This window comes from Triticum urartu, unplaced genomic scaffold, assembly GCF_003073215.2.
Source record: "Triticum urartu cultivar G1812 unplaced genomic scaffold, Tu2.1 TuUngrouped_contig_9798, whole genome shotgun sequence".
NCBI lineage: Eukaryota > Viridiplantae > Streptophyta > Magnoliopsida > Poales > Poaceae > Triticum > Triticum urartu.
The window spans coordinates 2,699-7,930 of NW_024120876.1; the positions used below are offsets into that span (position 1 = coordinate 2,699).

The 5,232-nt window shown below is 45.6% G+C and overlaps 1 pseudogene; it reads right to left on the reverse strand.

Annotated features, from left to right (window-relative positions):
• Positions 1 to 2,394: 2,394 nt before the first annotated feature.
• On the reverse strand, positions 2,395 to 4,423 carry LOC125532386 (annotated as a pseudogene).
• Positions 4,424 to 5,232: the final 809 nt, after the last annotated feature.

A 5,232-nucleotide genomic window follows, 5' to 3' on the forward strand; every position in this document is an offset into this window, starting at 1 on the left:
ATACAAGAATGCCTACTTTGGACCAATAGGATCTACTCCTACTTGAATGCCAATCCAATCTCTTTCCCAATAAGAATTCCTAATCCCTAAATCCAAGCAAGGCATGATTGTTAGTCAGGATAACCAGCTTACTTACCGCATTAAGAAGTACCGACTATGCTTTTTTCCATACTTTTCTTGCAGTACTTTAGTAAAGCTACCCCATTTTAATAAGATAGGGATTCGAGATATCAACATTTTCACAGGTCCTTGTCAAGCTGCAGCAGAATCAGATTCGAGTATAGCATCATTCAGTTGGAGTTCTGAAATAATCTGGATCCCCTTTGCTATTTTAGCAATCTCCGCTGCTCAGTTTCATCCCTTTCTAAGGTAGAAAACCCATCCATATATGTACGAGTGAGAGATTTCTTCCGTCCCGGAGAACCGTCTTCTCTCCCTCCTTAGGAAAAGGAGATCTAGGTAGAGGAGGTAGAAAATAATAGATACCGTCTATTCTATTAACTAGTCATCAAAAATCAACCTATATCGAGGTCAAGTTTGATAGGGTGAAGTGGACTATTAGATCCCGGCTTACCATTAGAAAGAAAGCTTAGCCACCGATGTCAATGTGTTAAGCACATAGGATATATTCGGCGAAAGTCAGTAAGAAGTAGAGTGAATTCTAAAACTCCAGCATTTAGGCCCGGATAGAATGGGTCCTCAAGCTTAGAATCATTTGGCCTAACCTTTAAGAAAAGTCAGCATCTTTTCATCCGGGTCGTACTAAAGGCAGGTAGACCGAACACACGGCACCTGTCCCAATGACTGGTACACTGACGGTGGCTTATTGGTTCCTTCCTCCCTTCCATCCTCAAGTCTTACTGTCCTTGATGCCTTAGTTTACTTGATGCCCGATTCATTCCTCCCTATATTAAATCTCTCGTGCCATATTCTTTTTCAGGTTTGACATTACTTCCCTTTCCTATCTTTTTTACTTTTCTCAAGGACGTAAGATTCTTCAAAATCCCTTTCGCAGATCCCTTTGATTCCAGGTTCATATCCATCTATCTCTTCTCTCCCTCTCTTTGAACCTTTGTTATTCCTTCTCAAATAGGACATGTATGTTTCCCTAGATGAGGGATACTCATCATTATTATGAATAGATACTCTATCAAAAACGTTCTATCCAATTCCCTGAATCATTCACTATCATAGTTAGTCTCACCTTCGTCTAGTTGAGGGACACTAACATCACCATCTGCACTGAGAAATTTCTGAGATTCCTCAGGGTTCACGTGCAAGTCCCCGCCACCACGCTCTATCACTGAAATAAATCCAGTTAGATTCACGTACCTTAAGATGTCCAGAATTTGATGACAGTCAAGGCGATATGAATCATGGCATGTTGAAGCTAGAAGGACATTGGTGTCCCATCTTGTATAAAGAACACCTTCATACCGACTCAGGACCTCCCTATCGAATTGATGTTGAAAAAAGAGATGTAGGAACACGTCACTCAAATCACCTATCAATGGTATACAATTCGAATGAGGAATTTGGAGGTTAGTGTCGGCATTATATATCGGGAGAGATATAAATTCCTTTAAGATATGCGAAATCACCCCCAGATTGTGTAGAAATTTTAATGTATTCCATAGACGTGGAGTAGAAACATAGTGGATACTATGAGTCAAATCCACACAGACTATTTTATCTACACCCCTTTTACCATCCCAGAACTCCTCGTGGAAACTCACCATTTCATTATAATGAGTTAATCTAGGCAAAAGATTGTTTCTTCTCCATATAAACTCCCGCATTAAGATATTTGCTAATGTTTTCAAAAGTAGTACATCTGCTGAAAGGGACAGGGCAGCCATACAAGGCCAATCACCAGGATTGATGAGTGGGCGCCTGGCACAACAATACCCAAGCTCATCTTGCCTTTCAAGAGTGAAATGTTCCTGCATAGTCATACCTTTCCCACCATATTTATAGGCTTTGTATACCAATTTGGGATGAAATGAAGAAGAACCTTCGAGTATATGTGACACCATGGTATCGATTGATGCGGGTAAGACGCCCCGCTCCCTCCACATATCATTCGAATTATAGAGTCTCTTGACCTCATTAATCAATTGAAGTTTCCAAAAACTACCATGAAATCTCCGACGAAAAGTGACGTTGTGATTACTTCTAGATCCAATGAAAACTTTCGAGATAATACAAAAAGTGGTCATCATTTCTTCCTCTTGGTAAGTTGGCTGGTTTCTTCCCATTCTTTCTTCTTTCCACTAATCTAATGGTTTCATTCTCCCATCGAGAGGTTATGATACTAGCAAGAGTCCTATTCTTCTCCTCTCGATCCTACCTTGGGTTATGTTGACAGGGATGGTCAGTGAACTTCTATTGGTTTCAAAGGAGGATAGAGATCCATTGGGGAAGGCTCAAAAGGTTATTCGATATCAAAGGTTGACCCTCGACACGCCGCAGCCACTATTTTGACTCCTTTTATGCAATTATGAACAAAACTTTCTCGATTCCAATGCAACTTATCCTTTTGGAGTTGACGTAACAAACTACGCGAGCCTCCCGATGAAGCCAACAGAAATCCTATCCGAATACTAAAAATAAAAGGCAATTTCATTATGGTGGTATACCAGCAACCAGTTCTGGAACTTCCAGTTCCAATCGGAGCATATAGATTCGTAAATGGATTTGTATGTATAGCCACTTCAGTCGTGCTCCTCGTTTCTCGAATGGAAAAAAGTATCTTCTTTCTGGGAACATGCTAAACCGGAAATTCTTATGTTTGTGATTCTTCATCCACCGATGCAGAAAATCTTCCAGTTTTCCATTCTCATATGAGGAAGGAAAGTTTATGGGCAACAGGTCGGCACGAAGTGATTCATCATGTTCAAACATGAACCTTTCGCTCGTTGGGGACGGTTTATAAATCATCAAATTCCCACAATTGGAATAAGAAGTGGGTCCATGTAAATGATCGAGACCTCACAAACAACAATGTTCCTTCCCCATATGGAGTTCGAGACCCAAGGGCAATCGTTGAGTGAACTGTATCTTATTCGTATTAGTTGACCTAAGCCGCATCATTATTGCAGGGGTGGGGCTCGGCCTCCGAACCGTACGTGGGACGAGTTTCTGCCTCATACAGGTAGGGCCGAAGACCGGGGAAGTTGAGGAGAGATGGGGAGACCCAACTGCTGCCGGTCAGGACGGACAGGAAAGGGGGTGGGGATAAGCTTGTGAAGAAGCAAGCTTATTTCCCCAACCCCCCAAAAACAAACCGACCCAGCAAGAAAACGTATGCGCAGGCGCAACAAAGCGCTCATCCCTTGCTTGCTGCTTCGCGTTCTTTCTATTCCATCCCAGTCCATTCCGGGATAGGCGGCTAATATAATATGTGCAGTAGTCGTCGTCTGACCAATCGGCTCAGACACAAGACCACTTGCGCCCGCCCATTCTGTCTCGCCCTAAATGAAATGGCTCTCTTAGTTACGCTGTGCCCTGACCCGAGTCCCCACGTCCGCTTTTATCCGCCCGCAACCCGGCCAACACAACATTAGGGCCGTCCCCCCCATTCTATGCTGACCCGGGCCGGGGCTCGCTTTTTGGAAAGCCCGTTCCCACCGCGCTCACGGCCCGGATGGCCTGCCAGCGGTAGTGGGAATTATCCCGTTCCCTGGTCAAAAAGGGTTGGTTGGATGCGGGATCTACTCCACAAGGAGCGGTACGGATGTAGATGATATCATCACGACCTCTCTTTGCATACCGCTAGGGATGCTTAACTCCACTTCGCCAACTAGCATTACCTGCGCTTTCGTGTCTCTCAGTGTGGTCAGCACTGGATGTTTCCGAGCAGCGAGGCTTACACCCATTCGCATTAATTCATCCAAAGTTCCTTACCCTGATGCACGAATTTTGGTATAAGCCATCTTCCTATCAAGGTTAAGGAGTCAACTGAGCATCTCAGCGGCGGGATTGAATACCCGGATCGAATCAGAGTTCACGATGCCCGCCCTGAACAAATAGCATAGGAGGCGTGGGCCACAGGTCACACATAAGCCATCGGGTCACACGACAGAAGAACACCCAACATAAATATGCACACTCCTCCATGTGAAATAGAAAGATTCATCTTCACTTTTTTGTAGTAGTCGTGACCAATAGCCATCAGCAGTCGGCTCGTTGGTAAGGCGAGAGCTTCAAGCCCACTTTCTGGTGGCACACTGCCCAAACAAGCACCACTCGACGAGGGGGGGGGGGCAAGCTACAGGCCCAAAACCTTCGACCCTTCTTTATATATGGGGTGCCCGGGGCACCTCATCTTGTCATTTTGTTTCTCATTCCTCTTAGGCCGAAGTGTTTGGCCTTTACTTCGGAGCGCCCACTCACGCTTCGCTGACCTATTGATGCGGAGCATCCCAAGGTCATCCCCATGGACCTACCATCGTCTCATAAAGTGCCTAGTGGACCCATGACTTGATCACATGCAAGAGCTCTCGAAACCGAGGTGACATCTCTCCTCTCACAATCACACTTTGATGCCCATGAGACATGGCTACTACCTCATACGGACACTCTGTGCATACTCAGGTATCATGGAGAAGCAAGGAGCAAGGAGAAGAAGAGGAGGAAGATGGATGTGAAGATGGAGAAGAAGGAGAGCTGCAGGAAGAGTCACAGCCACCGGACGACCGGCCAGGCCCGGACCCATGTACCCCTTCACTTCACCCCCATTTGCACTAAGACTATAAATAGACCTCTCCCTCCTCCTTTCTAGGGTTAGCGTTGTGATAGCTCATTTGAGAGATAGAGCTACGCTCATCCATATCGGATCTCCTCCTTGCGAGAGACCGCGGCCTCTTCGGAGAAGATCCCCTTGGATTCAAGCCCCCTTTCTAAGGGAAGATCCCCCGTTGGATTCAAGACCTCCTCACGGAGAAGAACCGGTTACCTCTTGTATCGTCCGTTGTTGACTTTGGATCTTGTATCTCCCTTTGTGTTCATGGATATAGCGCATGTGTGATCATTCTTGTTGGTTTGAGTGTTCTCTTGTGTTCCCCTCGTGATTTTCCCCTCGTTTCCCTCCTCGTGTTCTTCGTGTTCATCGCGAGACTCGCTCCTTCCGTGAAAGATCGGGCTATAGGGTTCCTACCCTACATCATCTTGGTTTCATGAGCCACGTTGACCACGATTTCGGAGCCTCCCCCACCATTTTCTAGCCTTCTT